General features: G+C 42.7%; 1 protein-coding gene across 1 annotated transcript in view; it reads left to right on the top strand.

Annotated features, from left to right (window-relative positions):
• CPSF4 (cleavage and polyadenylation specific factor 4) overlaps positions 1–22,090 on the top strand; it is an 878,803-nt gene that overhangs the window by 252,237 nt on the left and 604,476 nt on the right. The window lies entirely within an intron of this gene.

Raw genomic sequence — 22,090 nt, forward strand, 5'->3', positions numbered from 1 at the left:
CACTGATATGGATGATGCAGAGGGGTCCCCGAAGTCGTCCTCGGATGATGTCTCATTTGCAGACATCTTAGAGATCCTCAAACAACGAGGCGGCTGGATATCCAAACCCCCTCTGCGGACGAGTCAGTGCTCCTCAAGGCCTTTGGAGCTCAGCCCTCCGCCTCCTGGGTGTCTCCCGCCTTCCTCCAGCTTCTGGATTTAGTTTGTCAAGGTGGGAACATCCAGATACCGTGGAACCAGTTCCTTCTCGTCCAAATAAATTTTTGTCTGCTCCCCCCGAGAAGGAGTTCCTTACTAAAGGCGTGGCTGTAGATGCCATGGTGGTGGCATCTGCTACACAACAGGACGTGGCAGAGGCTTCAACGTCCGTCCATCCTCCTAATAAGGAGTCTAGGAGTATGGACAGGTACGGGAAGCGCACCCTGACTTCAGCGGCCTTACCTTAAGGTCTCTGAATTATTTGGCACATTTTACCAGGCTTCAGAGGGATCTGGTCAAGGAGTTGTCAGATTCCCTCTCGGGTAACCTACCTGAGCAGCTAGCCCAGTCGGTTAGCTCTCAGTTGGCTATCCTTACGCCAATTTCTAACTCGTCGATGAGGCTCATTTCCTATGCGGCCGGGGCGGTAGAGCGGCAGGCACAGGCGTGGCTCACGTGAGACAAGCCTGGCTCCGCTTGTGTCAGTTTGGAGGCCTTCAAGTCTTCCTTCGCCGACGCCTTTGATGGGTCCTCATTGTTCGGACCCAAGGTGAAAGACACCCTTACCCGCTGTGAGCAAGAGGGAAAAACTTTATCTGCCGTAGGTGCCGTTATTCCACTCCCTTCGGCCTTACCCCAAGGCTAAAGGAGGGGGAAATGTGGTTCCGCAAATCTCGCAAAGTTTTTCTCCCAACAGCAGGAAGATTCCCCGCCCAGAGGCAGAGGACGGGAAATTTTTCAGGGAGACGCTGTCCCAGAGGCGGCAGAGGGCCCCGCAATTCTGGAGACCGCGAGTCCTTTCGTGGCTCTTCAGCCTCCCACACGGCATGAGGGATTGCCCGGCTGTGCTGCTCCCTAGCCAGTCGGGTGTCGGTTTGCCAAGCACCTAAAAGCCTGGGAGTCAATCACTCAGGACAGATGGGTGCTTCGGATCATTGCCGGAGGTTACACCATCCCATTCACATACTCACCCCCACCGTCCAAGAGAATCCCGGACCCACCACCCAGTCAAAGGGAAATAGCAGCCGCAGAAGCTTTAAAGCTGCTAGAAAAGGAGTCATCCAACCGGTCCCCACAGACCAGATCGGATCAGGAAATTACTCCAGGTTCTTTTAGTGCCAAAAGACAGGGGACCTGAGGCCAATATTGGATCTCAGCAAACTGAACCAATCCGTCACGAAATCCAAATTCAATGGTCACGTTACAATCCATTCTCCCATTATTGGAGAAGGATGTTTGGATGTGCCCCATAGACCTCAAGGACGCCTATTATCACATACCGATACATCAGGCATCCAGAAGGTATCTGCGCTTCAGCCTGGGAGTCAGTCATTACCAATTTTGCGCCTGCCCTTTGGTCTCACCACAGCCCCAGGGTGTTCACCAAGTGTTTGGCAGTAGTGACGGCTCACCTGAGAAGTCTTGGATTCCAAGTGTTTCCTATCTCGACGACTGGCTCCTGACTGCCACCACCAGGCATCTACTAATGGACAACCTCAAAGCCACCATCTCCTGGGTGTTTCCCTGGGGATTACATTCAATTGGTCAAAGTCTGTCTTGCTGCCCTCTCAACGCATAAAGTTTATAGGAGCAGAGATAGACTCAAGATTGATGCGCCTTTCTTCCTGCCGAAAGGATCCGAACTTTACAGGGCCAAGTTCAAGCTCTGATCTCGAGATCCAAAGCCCCAGCCAGGATGGTTCTACAGGTTTTAGGCTCAATGTCTGCCACGGTTCTTTTAGTTCCTCTAGCAAGATTACACATGAGGATTCTTCAGTGGCTCTTATCAACTCAATGGTCCTTTCAGGATCTTCCCTCAATCATCACATCATGATTACGGAAATATGCAAAGGGACCTTCGCTGGTGGCTTCAGACATCCAACTTGGATCAAGGAAAACCCTTTGTTCTCCCTCCAGTGGTTACCCTGACGACAGATGCCTCCCAGATAGGGTGGGGGGGGCATTGTCTGGGCAGGCTAGTTCAGGGCTCCTGGCTTCCAGACGAAGCTCTTCTCCACATCAACGTGTTGGAAATGAGGGCTGTACTTCTATCCCTACAGGCCTTACACAAGTTTCTTCCTCAGGGCATCATCGCCATCCACACAGACAACATGTCGGTGGTCTGGTATCTGAACAAACAAGGAGGGACCAGATCTCACACTATTTGCAGAGAGGCCATGAGAGTTTGGGAATGGGCTGTAGCTACCAACCGCTTCTTGGTAGCGACCCACATCCCGGGAAAGTCAAATGTATTGGCGGACAAATTAAGCAGGACAATTCTCTCTCCTCACGAATGGTCTCTAAACCGCACAGTAGCAGCCCAGGTTTTCAAGAGATGGGGACGCTGCTGCGACCTATTTGCAACTCCACAAACGCCAAGTGCCAAAGGTTCTTCTCCTTGATCCCACATCAGGAAGTACCAGCCATGGATGCTCTAGCACAACCTTGGCCAACAGGGCTACTTTATGCCTTTCCTCCAATTCCACTTCTTCCCAAAGTTATTCAAAAGCTTCTCAACTGGGGTCTTTAATGATTCTGATTGCCCCATACTGGCCTCGCCAGATATGGTTTCCTTACCTGAAGAAGCATGCAGTGGACGATCCGTGGACCTTAGACCTGATTCCGGACTTGTTAATCCATCAGTCGGGACATTGGCATCAGTCCCTTCAATCTTTGAAATTGACAGCTTGGCTCCTCCACTTCCGACCTTAGTTAGAAGGCACACACTAGACCCGGAAGTTGTTCACATTTTATCTTCGGCCCACAAACCCACCACTAACAAATTGTACCTCAGTAAGTGGAAGAGGTTTGCTATCTGGGCTCAACTCAAGGGCTTAGACCCTATCACTGCTCCTGTCCCAGAGGTTTTGAAATTCTTAACATCCCTGTTTAATCAGGGATCTTCTGTCTCAACTATTAAAGTCCAACTAGCTGCTATCTCTAAATTCCACGAATCCACGGATCCTCCTTTGATGAGCAACAGACTATGCAAAACGTTCATTAAAGGTGCGAGTCTATTAAGACCACCAGTTTTTCATCCTGCGCCCGTGGGATCTTGATTTGGTGCTTCGCGCATTAACATCTTCCCCTTTCGAACCGCTGCTACATGCGAGTTAAAATATCTGTCTTGGAAAACGGCATTCTTAGTGGCTATTACTTCTGCAAGAAGAGTTTCAGAGCTTCAAGCCCTGTCTATTAAACCACCGCACTTGATTTTCCACAAGGATAGAGTATCACTTAGGCCTAATCCATCCTTTGTCCCAAAGGTCTGTTCTAGTTTCTGTCTTCAACAATCTCTAGAGCTACCAGTTTTCTTTCCAAAATTCTCCAATGAAGCAGAATACACTCTCCATAAATTGGATGTTCACAGGCAATTACGCTTCTATTTAGACAGGACTCAGCAACTTCGTAAGTCAGACCAGTTGTTTGTGTCCTTCTCAGATAATAAATTGGGCCAAACCATCACAAAAGCTACTATCTCAAAATGGATCAGAGATTGCATAACTCAGGCCTATTCTTCTTGAATAAGCAACTTACAACATCTATCAAAGCTCATTCTACCAGAGCTATGGCTACTTCTATAGCCTTTCATTCCAAGCTCGCTATATCGAAATCTGTGCTGCGGCTACTTGGTCCAACCCGCACACTTTCATTTCCCACTACAAATTGGATGTGGCATCTAAAGGACGAGCATCTTTTGGTTCCACGGTACTCAGGAGTGTTTTCCAGTGAGCCACCCAGGATTCAGGTGCTAGGACGCTGTCCCATCATTCAGAATGTAGGCGAGATAGGATCACATAACATCTTTTAGTTATGTACTCACCATAACTTCGGATGTTTGGGATCCATCTCGCCTACATTCCTAATACCCACCCTCCTTCCCCTGCCTTGGAGATCAGAAGAGATTGAACGGTTTTGAGTTCTACTGTTTTATCTTGTTTCATCTGACGATGTTATATAAGCAGGGCGTGCATGTGTGCATGTATGCGGACAAACTAGATCTGGGGGACTGGTAGTGGTGCATCCTGGGATATGGTAAGCTCAGCCAGTAAGAGACTTCGCTTTTTGGCATAAGCGTGCGAGTGGAGCCGAGGGATCGCTCCGAACCCATCATTCAGAATGTAGGCGAGATGGATCCCAAACATCCGAAGTTATGGTGAGTACATAACTAAAGTCCTTGTACTGCGGCATCATTCTGGGTGATGGCAGAATGCTGCTTAGGGCTAGGGTCATATCTGCCTGGGCTGCAAGATCGGAGAGCTCTTCCATGTCTCTTTTTATGTAGTCCAGGGAGGTACGTCTCAGGTTGTTCACACCAGCATGGACAATGACCGAGTCATATTTGTACTTGTTGTGGAGTGACCTGAGTGTGTGGGTTATGTGGCATATCCTGGCACCTGACAGGCAGCTGACAGTAACATTCTCCTTGTTTAGCCTGGTGAGTGGGACATCAGTGTGCCTGACTATAGAGTCACCTATGACTAGTGTGTTGGGTACGTTGTTTTGCCATATTGGCTGTGGTTGAGTGGCACACTGAGTCTGCGGGCTATATATCATTTGGGTTGTGTTGGGGGGTGGAGGTTGCTTGCATTTCTGCTTTGGAGGTCTCTGTTGCTTGAGCAGATTATTATTGAGAGCCTCCGTGAATGTTTTTGTGTTTCTATATATGGATTTTGGTGGTGTAGATTTAGTGAGACTATGTGATGAGTGTGGTGTGGTGCAAGTGTTTACCTTCTCCTCTTGACTGTCAAGTTCAATCTTGATTGGAGAGAGCTTTACCTCCAGTTTGGCTAGATAAGTGCATCTCTCACAAGTTGGTTGTAGTGTTGGGTGGTAGGAGAGGGTTGTTTGTGTACATGAGGCAGTTTCTACATTGCCCCAAGATGCCCAGATTCATCATATAGACAGGAGAGAACACTGGGAGCTGACCCTTGGACATGCCTGAATAAAAAAACTATTTTCCTCTAGGTAAGTGAGGAAAGTGAGTGCAAGAGCGTTTTTTCTCTAAGCAAGAGAGGAAAGTAAGTACCAAAACTGTTTTCCTCTAGGTCAGACGTGTCCAACCTGCGGCCCGCGGGCCGCATGCAGCCCTCAGAGCTCTTCCATGTGGCCCTCGACCTCTAACTGCAACATCGACATACGCATGCCTCAAAACACTTTTTTGTTTTGTGTTTCCGTTCCTCTCTGACCTGTAAGTCTAACATCGGTGTGCGCATGTGCCAAAGCACCCTTCTAGTTTTGTTTTTGCACCAAAAAAGGGTCAGTGTGTTTATGCTATTATTTTGCGCCAAAGAATCAGTGTGTGCGTGTGTTCTCACTGAAGAGGAGGAACTCTTGTATGGATTTGCCGCCATTGCCTTTGAAAGGGACAGCACTTACCTGTGTTTAATAGGTAATACGGAGTGAGTGCGTGCATGCATGAAAGCAGAATGTTTGTGTGCATGAAAGTAGAAGAGTGTGTGTGTGTGTGTGTGTGTGTGTGTGTGTGTGTGTGTGTGTGTGTGTGTGTGTGTGTGTGTGTGTGTGTGTGTGTGATTGAGACAGAGACACATGTACAAAGAGGCTAATGACAAACAGTCTACCTTACCGAACACAAACAAGTTAGCTCACAAATATATCGTACATTAAAAGTACACTTTCATTAAATTGCGGCTTTCCTGACAGGGAGAGTTTTGTATTGAATATGAAATCATACCTCTCAACTGTATGGATTTTCGAAGAATGTCTGGATTTTTGCCTCATCTTCCAATTTGTGTCTTTTGCTTAGGAAGTAAAAGTAGTCATCCAAGGTAATGCAGTTCCAGGGAGTAAGAATGAGACAGCAGCCTAGGGTTAATGGGTCAGTAGTGGATTGACTATGTGTTACTGTAGCATATAAAGTTGTATTGTTTTTTCCGACAAACAAAAAAGCACCCAGTACTGTTGTGGGTTCTAAGCAGTATTAGATTGAACAACAGTAAGCATAGCTTTGGTGGATCATCAATACTGGCAAATTGGGTGGGCACAATGTCATTTTTTAAATGTTGGAGTTTTTAGTGTGTGTGTTGGGAGTGCTGCAACAGTAGATGATTATTAAAGACAGAGACTTCCGGACTGTGGAGAATGTTTCTTTGTTTCAAAACCTTTAACTTGGGTACTAGGCATGCCAAAAGTAGATTTTTTAAGACATAGCATCTTGCCATTTACAGTGGCTGGATATTTACATTTAATGGACAGTGCTAGCAGTATTAGTGTGGGCCTATAGAGTTCTGAAGGATGCCAAGTCTACCACTACCAATGTCTGGTAAAGTGACCTGGAAATGGATATTGGGATGTTACTGAAAGAATACAGTAAGTGGGCTTAGAAATATATTTTAATTAAAGTGCACTTGCAATTTACAGGCCATAATTTAATTGATCTCAGGTAGTCCAGCTCCTAGTAGATGGTACACCATTAGACTTAATTAGGGAGAGCTGTCATTCTGGGGAAATAAGCAGCCCTAGTTTCAGTGAAAGCTGTGTGGTTGTTTGCAGGTAGGAAGTTGCAGGATGTTGATGCAATGTGTTTTATTTATTATTTTTAATGGATTTGTCATTTCAAAGCATGGTTTTCTTTGTTGCAAAAGAAGGCAGGACTGAATGAGCCATATAACGTTTAACTGACAATGATGGGATAGAAAGATTATAAGTGTTGTATAATGTTTGCAGATACAGTTGTTTCAATGGTGTCTGTGATGCATAACTATTTTTGGGCCTGTGTCCCACTTTTATTTTTCGCTTTGTCCAGATTTCTTGCTCTAAGGTTGAGAGGTATGGTTCCATACTAAATCAGAAGGTTGTATTTACCTTGGAAGACTTTTCGGCAAAATTTTGAGAAACAGAGCCTTTTTAATATCTCTGCTTATTTCCGATATAAGCTGACATGTAACCTTGCAAATAACTTTCTTATTAAGCTACTTTAATTCTTTTGGAATTGACAGGTATGCTTCATTGGTTCGGACGTAAGCATAGAGTCGTAATGTGACTGATTTCTTGCAGCAGTCTGTGGTTTACTTATCACATTAACTTTTCTGTGTTTCTGGGTGTGTAATCAATTTAACAGTTTTAAAGATGTTTTCCAAAAATAAATAAATACATAAAAAATAATCCTCTCTGCTCTTTGAGCTGTTGACAAAGTCTGGGAATTAGTTTTTTTCAAAAGCGAAGGTCAGCATTACAACTCAGTAAACTGTCAGTCTGTGAATAACTTCTGCACAAATTAAAATGTCTGAATGTCAAATGGCTTTAGATTGGAGGGAAGTTGTATGTTTACTCCAGTATGTAGTATGATCTTAGAGAGTTTATGGATTTCTTATTGATTTACTTTTTGCTTAACAGTTGTTTGTTGATTTATTGATGGTCCTTTTGGTGGTGGGAAATTGCATGGATGAATCCATCTCTATTATGATTTTTTTTCAGATATTTTGACTTCCAAATAATTTCATTCAGTGAGTGTGTGTCACTGAGGTTGAATATTTTACAAGTAGGGGCTTTGTGTGTGTGTAAGAGAGAGAGAGATTTAATATGTATACTGAATATATTTTTGCAAATGGAATTCTTAGTTAAATAGGCCTCTCTTCCTGGGCAAGTAGACTTGAGTAACCAATATTAGATCTTAGCCATCCAGCTAGGAAAGGGGTTAGTATGTGGATTTTCCATCCGGTTTGATGAAGGCTATGCTACTTACTCAAGGAGTACATTTATGGCTATCCATCCAACCATCCAGTCGTCGTGCTGCTGAACTACATTGTTTGATGAGAGGAGCTTTTTACAGAAGTTGAAGGTTTTTGAGTTAAGAACCTGTCCATACAAAGTGGCTTGTTTATGTTGCAGGTGAAGGCTGTGGTCTTTGTAGTGAGCGTTTTAAGTATAATCAGTATTTATGAAGTAGAGGAAGTCTCTTAAGGCAGGATATTTCTTAGCCTGGAAAGCAAGCCAGTGATGAAATGTATAGGGGCCAGTGAGAGACAGAGGAAAGCAAGAAGCTTTTTAGTCTGTTTGGATAACTAAGTGAACTTAGTCCTTTGACCTTTTTTGTCAAAAATGGTTGTAGTCTTTCTTTTGGCAGGGTGTTTTGCTGAGGCACATGTCAAAAGGGGCATTGCACTCAGTAATGGCTCTTGTAAAGGAAGAATACAGGGATGTTATGACCTCCTTGTCCCTGGATGAGATCCACTTATTAATGAAGTGGGCCATGTAAAATGCTTTCCATACAACGGAGACAATGTGGTGGTCAAAAGTCAGGTTTCTATCAACCTAGGTGCCCAAGCACCTCATGACTGATTGCGTGCTTACAACATTGTTATTAGTGTGATAATTTGTGGGGACATCACTCTCCTCAAAGGGGATGATCATGCAGTTTTTGGCATTTAACTTGAGGCCATGTTTCTGGCACCAGTTATTTGTTTGGGTGAGACCCTCTTGTAGCTTATTTAGCATTGTTTTATTAAGTCAGTAATGTGAATTCTTTACTTTATTGCAAATTTGTTGGCTTATTTTTGTGGATTATAGTATTGTAGGACTGCTGATGTTGACATTTTACGTAGTTGGACTGCTGGAGTGGTTTTCCCAGTGAGAAATGCTAGTGCTGCAGTGAATATCTGTTTATTTGTAAAACAATATATATATATATATATATATATATATATATATATGTATATATATATATATATATATATATATATATATATATATATATATATATTAACCAAGATGTTAGAGTTAACTGTTAGATTAGAGAATGAGAATTAGAATTTTAAGGCAAATATTAGGCATTTCTTACATTTATTCATTGCTCAAATGCACCTACAGTACAGCCAGGTGGTCAACTTTGGTCTCCTGCGGCAGTGAAAAAGTTAACTATATGATATATTTTATATGCAGCCCCAAGACCATTTCTGTTCACTCAGTGCGGCCCCGGCAAGCCAAAAGGTTGAACACTCCTGCTCTAGGTAATGAGAAAGATTGAGTGCTCTAGTAATTAGTAGGTTATTTAGTGCTTACAAGTTCTGAACAAGTGCTGATCACGAATAAGCAAATTCAAGTGCTAAAACTAAGAGTCTGTATCTGGACTAAACTAGTTACAGGAAAGGGGAGAAACGAGCGCAAATGCGGGCTTTTAAATCAGAAAGTTGAGAGAGATGGAAAAACTGCCCAAATTGCCAATAACTACAATTTCTGGACCAGAACCACTCCTTATGTGGTAGATAGGTTACCTAGTGCTTACCACTCCCACTGATAAGCTAGAAGGCTTCCCTCCAACACAGAAAGCTTGGGGGGGCTCAGAAGCTTACATACAGTCCTGGATATAGCAAATCTGAATCTGGACTACAGTAATTACAGGAAAGGTGTGTGTGTGTGTGTGTGTGTGTGTGTGTGTGTGTGTGTGTGTGTGTGTGTGTGTGTGTGTGTGTGTGTGTGTGTGTGTGTGTGTGTGTAATATATATATATATATACACACACAGAAAAGTAGCTAAAACAGCAGTACAAACAATTCAAATGCAGTGCAAGCTAGCACACTTGAGTATGTAGCAATGTTAGACCAAACAGTTTAAAAATGCAATTAAATTAAAAATGACTAAAAACAAGTGCAGAAGGAGTCTATTGGGTACAATGAGGTAAAGAGATGGGACTGGGGGGAGTGTCCCAGATCAAATCTACAGTGGGGGTGGGCAACTGCAAAAACCTCCAAATTTAAACAGGACAGGGAGGGTGGGTAGGGGAAAAACAACACCTTCAGCAGAGATCTGAAAAACTATACAGTGAAGCAAAAATAACAGTGCACAACTCTGAAGTCAGCCAGCAATGATATAAAATTAGTCAAACAACAATTACCAGTACACAACACTGAAGTGTTTTACCAGAAAGGCTCATCCAGACTCTGCTACACTTTGCTGTGAAGGAAAGGTTAGTTTGCTGTTATTTTTTGTATTTCTGTATTGCCTTTCTATATTTTGAATACTGTAGTTTGTTTTCTTTACCTTGTGTTTTGCTTGCATTCTGTTTAACAGCATATTAAAACTTCAAAAGAGACCACAGCTCTCTCTGTTCTGAGTCAGGCAGAATTTTTCCCCTCCCTCCCACCCATTTAAGTTGTGTTGTTAAATACCACTGTCTTTCTAGTTGCCCGCCTCTTATGTTAATCTGACCATATATCTCATTTCTCTCTACTTTCACTGGCTTATGTGAGTAATCACAAAACCATCACTTTTGAAATCCCACCCCTTCAATTATTTAAATTTATTGGCCATCCTACAGTATTTCATAGTACCAAAATACAAAAGTAACCACCCCTTTCAGTCCATCTTGCTGTTTTAAAAATAGTAACTCTCCACTAAACCTTAACTTTTTAAACAGGTAAAACTCAAGTTACCTACTTTCATATCTAACTTCTCTAGTGCACACTGCAGAGTGCATTCTTTTCAATCTTACCTTTAAGCATCCTGTTACTAGCACTTTCTCTAATACCTAAAAGATCATCTCTACTTGACTCCAAGTAGACTTTTCTCTATCTGTTAAACCTAGCACTTGCTCCTACAGTACTTATTACCTTGATACGGCACTCTTATAGATAGCACCCCAAAAGGCAAACCCCATTTCTCGGTCACCACGTCCCCGAATCTCTTTTAAAGTTTTTTGTCTAGTCCTTCTAGCATGTCGAGGGATCAGTTGCTAGTGTCCTCTCCTGCTCAGCTGGTGAACCTGGGAATATTGAGGCAATGTTACAATTGCCTCATGTACACAGACAACCCTCTCCTCCTCCCACAAAACAAAAATACATGAGAGATGCAACTATACGGCCAAACTGGAGGCTGAGCTCTCTCAACATAGGACTGGCAAGACCAGTCAGGAGGAGAAGGTTACCACACACACTATAGACCCAGTCTCACATAGTACCATCACAACCTCAAATCATACACATAAACACACAAAAGACATACTCATGGCTCTGATCAAAATCTACCAAAACAGCAGAGGCCACCAAAGCAGACACCCAAACAACCACCACCTCAGAACACAACACCTGCAACACATAGACCTCACAGTCAGAGTGTCAAACAGTCACAGCCCTTAAGGCCAAACACAATGCCAGACACACTAGTCATTGGTGACTCCATAGTCAGACACACTGACGTCCCGCTCACTAGACTGAGTAAGGAGAAGGTCACAGTAAGCTGCCTGTCGGGCGCTAGAATCCGCCACATAACGCAAGCACTCAGGTCTCTCAACAGCAGGTACAAATATGACTCAGTCATTGTCCACGCTGGTGTAAACGACCTGAACCTCCTTGGACTACATGAAAAGAGACCTTGAGGAGCTCTCTGATTATGTAGCCCAGGCAGGTATGACCCTGACCTTGAGCAGTATCCTACCTTCACCAAGAATGATGCCACAATACAGAGATAAGATGATCAGCTTTAACAATTGGCTTAAACTCTGGTGTCATTCAAAGGGGATCGATGTCTGTCTGCCTGGGATGACATGCTGGACAAGCCACGCTGCCCAAGGGACGGCTTGCACCTGTCACCTGGGATTCCGGATATTGGCAAAGGCTCTTGCCACCCCATAGTGCCTTTTTAGGCAAGGCTCAAATTCTAAACCTACCACCCTAGAACACAAAAAGGAAAAAACTAAGGGTAATGCTGCTCAATGCCAGAAGTCTAAATCTCAAAATGCACGCTCGAGGCCCTTCTCAGTATGGAGAACATCGATGTCTGTGCAGTGACAGAAACCTGGTTCAAGGCTCCTGAGAGCACCCCAGCACTATCAGGTTTTACCTCTTATCATGCGTTCGCCCCAAAATCCGGACAATACCAAGAAAGGAGGGGTATCCATATTCATCAAAGACACCCACACCTCAAGACTGGTGGCAACGCACGATGCATCGGAGACCATCCAGGTGCAATTAACCATAGGCAAGACTGCTCTGCAAATTGTAGCATGTTACAGGCCACCCTCACAAACTCAGGAACCTCACATGGCCTTCCTGAAAACACTAGAGGGATAAATGTATCACCAAACACCATCATACTAGGTGACTTCAATTACCCTAATATAGACTGGGAACACTACTCAAGCCCAAACACCCTAGCCCAAAAGTTCCTGGAATTCATAAACTCAAATGCCATGGAACAACTAGTCACCATCCCACAAGAGGAGAAAACATACTTGATCTCATCATCACGAACATGGGAGCACAATGTTCAACACCGAAGTATACCCCTCACTGGTGAGATCAGATCACAAACTAATCTCGCTGGAGGTCCTCATCCCACCCCACCTGAAATAAAAAGACGACAGTAAAGAACTTCTCAAAGCCGACTTCACACTTCTAAAGACTAGTGTGGTCTCCTTTAAGGCCCCGAGCCGACGGAAAACAGTACTCAAGCCGCTGAATCACTTACAAATGCCTTCTACCAGCACCTGCAGGACTGCATGGATAAGGCAATCCCAAGCAAAACAAAGACTCTTTGTACCAAAGGCAAGCGTCCACTCTGGTGGACCCCAGCCATAAACAAACTCTACAACAAAAGGAGGAAGCTACTACAAGATAGAGCAAAATCCTTAAAAGGTAAGACACCCTTGATCACTATAAGTAAAAACTAAGAGCTCTCATAAAATCATCCAAAGCAAATTTTGAGAGAAAAATAGCTAAAGACTCAAAAGACAATCATAAGGCCTTCTTTAGCTATGTTAGAAACCTGGGAGGAAACTCCCAGATATGCTCAGAACTAGTTCAAAATGATGTGAAGATTACTGATCCTACAGACATTGCCAACATACTGGCTGACAGGTTCAGTGCAAACTTCTCCCCTCCCCAAAAGGAGAGATATCTATACCAAGCGATTGCAGCTCCCCAAACATCTCCAACGCCCAAGTGAGAACTGCTCTCTCCAAAGCAAAAAACACAGCATCCATGGGACCTGATGGTGTCCCCGGCTGTGTGCTCCACGAACTCAACGAGGAATTAAACCCACAGCTAGGACAGCTGTTTAATCATAGTCTTACCTCTGGATACGTGCCCAGGAGTGGCGCACTGCAACTGTGGTCCCACTTCACAAAGGCGGTGCCTCCACCGACCCTGGAAATTACCGCCCATTAGCTTGACAAGCCTTATCTGCAAAGCCATGGAGAGGATCATAATGGACCTCATAAATAAAGACATAGGGAATTTGCAGACTTTGGATCCATCCCAGTTTGGCTTTGTCAAAGGCAGATCATGCCTTCTAAACTTGGTTGACTTTCGAAACAGTCACCAAAGCCATTGATGAGGGAAAGGCAGTCCATACAGCCTACCTCGATCTGGCGAAGGCCTTTGATACAATACCCCACTCGGGTATCATTGAAAAACTCATCAGCTTAAATGTTAACCCATACATCACAAGATGGGTTGCAAACTGGCTGAGTGACAGAACCCACAGGGTCAGAGTTGCTGGCGCCATGTCAGACTCAAAGCCTGTCACAAGTGGTGTACCACAGGGCTCAGTCCTGGGCCCACTCTTGTTTGGCATCTACTTTTCCAAAGTACAAGCAAACACAGAAGGGTTATGGCTGACAAAGTTTGCAGATGACTGCAAACTGGGCCATAGTAGAAAACACATCTGACACAGATATCCTTCAGAAGGGTCTCACAGAAACGGATAACTGGTGCCAGAGCCATGGCCTAAAGTTAAATGCCAAAAAATGCATAGTCATACCCTTCGGGAAAAACAAGGTTACCCCTAGCTACCAAATAGGTGGCAATCCACTGAGTACAGAAGAAGTTATCAGGGACCTGGGAACCCAGGTTGATAGTAGTCTGTCATTCGACACCCATGTAGCTAAAGTAGTTAGGAAGACCTTCTACATTGCCCACCTTATCATGAAGGGATTCTCATCTAGATCAAGGGAGGTCATAGTCTCCCTATACTCATCACTCATCACTCATCAGACCAATGATTGAGTACAATGCCCCATTCGGAATGTATCTGACCCGACACTTGCAGCAGCTGGAGAGGCCACAAAAGTTCCTCACCAAAAGGATAAAGGGTCTCAAACATCTGTCCTATGCTGCCCGACTGAAAGAACTCCAGCTCTATTCAGTCGCTTCAGAGGTGACCTTTGCCTAACATACAAGGCCATGTCAAACCCAGATTTGATGAATATGCTTCACCTCAAAAAATCTAGATCCATCAGAGCCACAAGGGCGGGAGACTTAAACCTCGACACGGCTATTAATAGGACGTGCTGGAGGGATAGATTCATCACCCAAAGACTCCCTATGCTGTGGAATAAAATCCCGGTATATGTGAGGCAGAGCACCTCGCTGGCCTTGTTCAAGAGAAATCTTGACCAATGGATGGGAGATCGCAGATATACCCCAGGGATTACCTCAGTGTCACTGCTCCACAGAGGCACAGCAAAATAATGGGTATAGTTCCCCATACTAAAGGGGTGGCGTAAGCCACAAAACTATGGGCTAGGCTTGTAAATGCCCTCGGGCAGATAGCCTAGTATGAACCTATGAACCTATGAACCTATAAGTGCCAGAAAAATATACTCAGCTCTGTATATCTCCAGATAGTTTGAAGAGCACTCTTGTCAGGGCACAGGAAGGCTCCAGAAATGATATTGATTTTAAATGTGTTCATAGGTTCATAGGTAGGTACTAGGCTATCGGCCCTAGGGCCTATACAAGCCCAGCCAAAAAGGTACCCTGGCTTTTGCCACCCAAGAAAATTATTTTCCTGTGCCACTGTCGAGCAGAGCCACAGAAGTGATCCCCAGGGTGAATTTCCTATTTCAATCCAATCATCAAGATTTGTCTTGAAGAGTGCTAATGAGGAGCTTTTTTTGATATAGATAGGTAGTTTATTCCAAAGTATGTGAAGTCTTTGGGACAGGAATCTATCCCTCCGGCATGTTCTGTTTATTGTGGTGACAAGGTTTAGGTCCCTAGAACATGTAGCTCGGAGGGATTGGGATTTCTTTAAGTGGAGCATGTCCAACAGCTCTGGGTTTGACATAGCTATGTATGTTGGGCAGAGATCACCTCTGAATAGGCGATATGTGACCGAGTAAAGCTGGACTTTTTTGAGACAGTCTGTGTACCTTATTTGTGATGGGGCAAACATTTTAATTTGTATTTTATTGGTAGAGTTGTTGCTGACATGTTAGTTTTCCAATTTAAATCTCATTTAGATGGTATCACTAAAACTGAAATGTTTTATAACCTTGTTAGAAAGTCTAAGTAACTTTCTTCCCTGTTGTGTTAGCAACAGGGGAAGAAAAAGTAATTGCGACATTGTTTTAACTGATCTGTCTTTACAAGTATTTTTCTTGCTTGGCCTTTAGAATTTTCCTTTTGGTCTACATAAACTTGTTTTTCCCTTGGTGTACATAGTTATTTCCCCTCCCTGCATGCAGCATGCTATAATCTGGCAGTGAATAACTTGTAAAGCCAATCCTTGACTCCTGTGAAGGAAGTGCCATTATACAACGACCCCCCATTAATATTCAAAAATGTGCACGCTGATTGGTCAGCGTGCACGTTATAAATCAGAGTTATAGTAATGGAAAAAGGTCTGGTCGCCCGGACTTTTTCCATTACTATAACTTGTACAGCAACGGAGACAAGATCTCCGTTGCTTCACACTGTCTCGCTATGTTAAACGATTTTAACATAGCGAGACAGCTTTAAAAAAAGCAACAGAGATTCTCCTTTACTTTTTTAAAGCTGTCTCGCTATGTTAAACGCCTTTAACATAGTGAGACAGTTTGTAAAAAGCAACGGAGATCTTGCTTTCTCCGTTGCTTTTTTCCAAAACTGTCTCGCTATGTTAAATGGGTTTAACATACCGAGACAGCTTTAAAAAAAGCAACGGAGAGTCTCTTCTCCGTTGCTTTTTTTTTAAAGCTGTCTCGCTATGTTAAACCCATTTAACATAGCGAAACAATGTAAAAGGCAACGGAGGTCTTGCTTTCTCCGTTGCTTTTGCCCACTCTGATGTACTGCGAGGCATACCCATGTGCAGTACATCAGAACTGCCGAGAATACCAGACAGCTGGAAGGGCAGCAGGAGGCATTATACAATGCCATTATTTAAGAAAAGTAATTATTTTTTCTTAAATAATGTCATTGTATAATAAATAACCACTTCTGGGTGTGGGTAATGCTGGATTTACCCACAGTTGGCTTTGTTTGGCCACTCCGGCTTCGCCCTCATGACCAAACCACACCAACCGTGGGTAAATCCAGCATTACCCACACCCAGGCATGGGTTATTGCTATATTATAAAACCCTTGGTACCTATTGTTAGTCAGATGCAGTGTTTTCCTGAAGTCACCCATGGGATATGTTTTTCCCTTGCATTTCCTGGCAGTCTTTGCTGCGAAGTTTTCTGGTACAAACCTTGGCTGCTAACGTCCGTTGTGATATTGTTTAGTGGAAAGGACTGATTATTTGAAAACAAGTGGTAATGTCATGACAGGGGAGGCATGTCAAGTAATTGAAGAGAAATTTAGCTATGACAGGTACACTGTTCATTTTTCCTTTTTCTTAAGTCAAATAATTGAAGAGAAGTTTAGTTGTGATGGGTACACTGTTCATTTTTCCTTTTTCTTAGGTCCTTTGTGTAGGCATCGGCATACCCGAAGAGTTATCTGTGTCAATTACCTGGTAGGGTTTTGCCCTGAAGGACCAGCGTGTAAATTCATGCAGTAAGTATTCAAAACATTGCATTTTTGTTTATTTTTGACACATTACACAGATACAGTGATATGTTGGCATGATACAGTTGAAGTTGGTACAACAAGAATTAGACTGTGTAATTAGCTATGCTTAAACCTTTTTTTTTGCCGGGGGGGGGGGGTAATTTTTTTACATCAATAAAACATTCATTCAGTGTTTGGTGCGGTACAAGAAATTGGGATTACAAGATTTGGCCAAGAAACTGATGAAAAGAAACTGAAACATCAGAAAGATGTTATTCTCAAACTTGTTTTACTACTGGTTGAAGTCACTTAGCAGTGAACTGTCTGTTGTAAAGCTGTCTTTGATTTGTGGAATAGTGTAGAACCGTACAAGTGTACTTCAGGTTATCTTTTGCAGTGATTTTGTAGCTTTGGAATTGTTTCTGCAAAGATATCCTTTTCCATCTTCAGATTTTTAAGTAATTCTAACAGCAATGGTGTTGTCATCCCATTACTCATGTCAGCTTATAAGGAATGAGTGACACCTATGTATGTTACTGTTGTGTAGCATTTTCCTGCTGCAGAAAATTTCTCCCTGATAGATGCATTCTGGTTGACCAGTTTTTTTTTTTGCAGTCTGTCTTGTGTTTTATTTTTGTGTCTCCTGACTGAGTTATGCCGTTTCTTCTCAAAAATCACAGCATTGTTAAGTTTTCCTGTGGACAGCATTTTAGGATTGTGTGAGAGAGACTTTTAATGAAAATGTTTAGAAAAGGAAAAAAAAAACATTGCATTTTAAATTGCAAAATAGATTCACATAAATTAATAGAAAACAAACAATAACATTTTCCCTTATTTACATGCAGTTTGTACGTTTCTTTTTAACAATTTTCATTCACTTCAGCGTTACATACATTGTTCCATTTCTGCTTTCCATTAAGCTTCACTACTCCTCCTGAACGTTATTCATGCATACTCTGAAGGTAGTGCTACTCAATGCTAGAAGTCTAAACCTCAAAATGCACTCTCTCGAGGCACTCCTGAAAATGGAGAACATCGATATCTTTGCAGTAACTGAGATCTGGTTCAAGGCTCCAGCGAGCACCCCTGCAATACCAGGCTTACAACTCTTACCACACTTTTCGGCCACCAAACCAGGACCGAAACACTAAAGGTGGAGGAGTGTCCATGTTCACCAAGGATATTCACAACACCAGGCTAGTTGCCCAACACAGTGCATTTGAAATTCTCCAGGTGCAACTAATACTAGGTAAGACTGCAATCCAAATTGTAGCTTGCTACAGATCCCCCACAATGCCCCAAGATTCTCACTACACCTTTCTAAACATGGGAACACAAACAAGGCAAGAAACTAATAAATCAAAAACAGGTTTGAAAAACCAGCAACACAGTCGAGAAGAGTCAAATAACACTATTTATTCCACTGTTTAAAGCGCTTTTGTCAGCCTGATAGCAACGTCTTCAGAAACAGTTAGAGCAATAAAACTTCCTTATAAGTAAGACAGGTGATCAGCATTCACCAATTGCATCACTTTGTTCTTAAGCAAACACACTTTAAAATTAAAGTGACAACTGCTGATAACCAGTAATAAAACAACATTAAAGTATATAAACACATTAAAGTATGTAAACATGTCTCGACAGTGACCACAATACACAGGTAAAAACATTAAAAGTTGTTTTGTATAAAATCATTGACAGAAATAATATATGTTTTAACAAAATGTGACTCATCTCTCCAAGCTCTTTAGTTTGAGAATGCTACTAACTGAGCATGAGTCATTCAGCCCAGGAAAATTGTAGGCATTCAGCCTCACTTGCCAGGCTAATTCAAGTTCAAGTTTGAGTGGTCTACTGTCATACTTGGCTTGATCAGTGATAACAAATTTAAGCGTGTTCTTTATTAGAAATAGTGTGTAGCTAGCATTCTCCAGTTTACATTTATTCATAGCATATTGGTGTTCATAAATTCTGTCAGAGCTCTGCTCCGTCTTTCCTATATAGAAAGCAGGACAGAATGTACACCTAATAAACTACAAAGAATTACAGTTGAATCTGCCTTTCAATTTATAAGTTGTACCGTTAACCTTTAAATGAATTTGTGACTTCTACAAGTTTACAATAGTTGCAATTTTGACATTTATTCATCCCAGTATTCTGTACTACTGGGGTGTACTGCTGTTCTAAGAGAGTTTTAAGGTTCTTCCCTCTTCTAAATGTCACTCTAGGGGGTCTCACCTACTTTAACGTAAATGTTAGGGTACATCTTAAACTGGTCCCAATTTTTCTGTAATATGTCCAAACATGAGTAACTATGTGAACTGAATGTAGTGATGAATTACAATGTGACATTCTTGTCCTCACTAACCAATACTCTACTAGTGGTGTCTAAATATTCTTCCACTACATTGTGCGGGGGTGGAAGAATATTCAGACACCACTAGTAGAGCATTGGTTAGTGAGGACAAGAATGTCACATTGTCCTTCATCACTACATTCAGTTCACATAGTTACTCATGTTTGGACATATTACAGAAAAATTGGGACCTGTTTAAGATGTACCCTAACATTTATGTTAGAGTAGGTGAGCCCCCTAGAGTGACATTTAGAAGAGAGAAGAACCTTAAAACTATCTTAGAACAGCAGTACACCCCAGTAGTACGGAATACTGGGATGAATAAATGTCAAAATTGCAACTATTGTAAACTTGTAGACGTCACTAATTCGTTTAAGGTTAACGGTACAACTTATAAATTGAAAGGCAGATTCAACTGTAATTCGTCTTTTGTAGTTTACTTGGCTAGGTGTACATTCTGTCCTGCTTTCTATATAGGAAAGACTGAGCGGAGGCTCCGTGACAGAATTTATGAACACCAATATGCTATGAATAAATGTAAACTGGAGAATGCGCTAGCTAATCACACTATTTCTAATAAAGAACATGCTTTTAAATTTATTATCACTGATCAAGCCAAGTATGACAGTAGGGGTGGCCCTAGACCACTCAAACTTAAAGAACTTGAATTAGCCTGGCAAGTGAGGCTGAATGCCTACAATTTTCTTGGGTTGAATGACTCATGCTCAATTAGTAGCATTCTCAAACTAAAGAGCTTGGAGAGATGAGTCACATTTTGTTAAAAACATGTATTATTTCTGCCAATGGTTGGGTTATACAAAATAACTTTTAATGTTTTTACCTTTGTGTATTGTGGTCACTGTCGTAGACATGTTTACATACTTTAATGTTGTTTTATTACTGGTTATCAGCAGTTGTCACTTTAATTTTAAAGTGTGCTTGCTTAAGACGAACAAAGTGATGCAATTGGTGAATGGCTGATCACCTGTCTTACTTATAAGGAAGGTTTTTTATTGCTGTAACTGTTTCTGAAGACGTTTGCTATCAGGCTGACGAAAAGCACTTTAAATAGTGGAATAAATAGTGTTATTTGACTCATCTCTGACTGTGTTGCTGGTTTTTCGAACCTGTTTTTGGATTTATTTACCTTTCTAAACATACTGGAAAATATTAAGATGCAACCAAACACCCTAATACTGGGTGATTTCAACTACCCTGCCATTAACTGGAAAAACTACTCGTGTACCAACACCTTTGCCCAACGATTCTTGGAATTCATAAATTCCAACTCCCTGGATCAACTAATCCGTAGCCCCACCAGTGGCTCCAATATCCTAGACCTGGTCATTATCAACATGGGGAATCGATGCTCCACACCTATGCTCACCCCCTCGTTGGTCAGGTCTGACCATAAATTAATCACCCTTGACATCCACATCCCACCCCCACCCCACAGTAAGGAAACCTCCGTAAAAAACCTCTCCAAAGCCAGCTTCATGCTACTCAAGTCAGAAGTGACAAACTTCATGACACTCATGCAGACCGAGAACTGAAAGTTCAACTGCTGAATCCTACACTAAGGCACTGTACGAGCACATCCACTCATGCATGAATTGTGCCATCCCCAATAGAATCAAGACGCCCTCCTCCAAAAAAGGAAGCCAATCTGGTGGTCCCTTTCCATAAACAAACTTTACAACAAAAGGAAGAAACTGTTGCAGAAAAGTGGAAAATCCCAGGATGCAAAAAACTCCCTTACCAGCCTTAGTAGGAAACCTAGATCCCTCATAAAATCCTCCAAAGCTAGTTACGAAAATAAAATTGCCAAAGATTCCAAAGGCAACCACAAGGCATTCTATAGCTATGTCAAGAATCTAAATAGCAATGCTCAGATCTGCTCTGAGCTACAACAGAATGGCATTAAATATACTGATCCCAAGGATATTGCCAATATCCTGGCAGATCGATTCAGTGCAAACTTCACCCCTCTATCACCCCCTAAAGGGCCCATCTCAATACTGAAAGATTGCCAAATTCCGGTAATAACGGCCACACAGGTAAAAAATGCACTCTCCAAAGCTAGGAATACAGCATCCATGGGACCAGACGACATCCCAGGCTGTGTACTACATGAACTACAGAATGAACTGGCACGTCACCTATGTGTCATGTTTAGTCATAGCCTCACCTCAGGCTTCGTGCCTACTGAGTGGCGCACAGCTACAGTTATCCCATTCCCCAAGGGGGGCTCCACCTTGGATCCTAGTAACTACCGCCCCTTCAGTCTGACGAGCCTGATCTGCAAGGCCATGGAATGTATTATCATGGAACTTATAAACAAAGACATTGGCAACCTTCAAACACTGGACCCCATGCAATTTTGGTTTGTGAAGGGCCGAGCTTGTCTCCTGAACCTGATTGACTTCTTCGAATAAGTCTCCAGAGCCGTGGACAAAGGTAAGGTGTTCCACACAGCCTATCTGGACCGCGCCAAGGCCTTCGACACCATCCCCACTCTGGAATCATAGATAAACTTACTAAGTTGAACGTTAATCCCTACATCACTCGATGGGTTGCCAACTGGCTTACTGACAGAACCCACACTGTAAAAGTAGCCGACTCAAAATCCAGCTCCAGATAAGTGACAAGTGGAGTGTACCTCAGGGTTCAGTCCTGGGACTGCTCTTGTTTGGCATCTACTTCTCTGAAGTACAGGCCAAAACTAAGGGACTCTGGCTAACAAAGTTCGCAGGTGACTGCAAACTGGGAGCCATTATTGAATCCCCAAATGATGTGGATATTCTACAAAAGGGCCTTACAGAACC

This window comes from Protopterus annectens, chromosome 12.part0 (assembly GCF_019279795.1).
Source record: "Protopterus annectens isolate FY-2018-M chromosome 12.part0, PAN1.0, whole genome shotgun sequence".
NCBI classification, from domain to species: Eukaryota; Metazoa; Chordata; order Ceratodontiformes; family Protopteridae; genus Protopterus; species Protopterus annectens.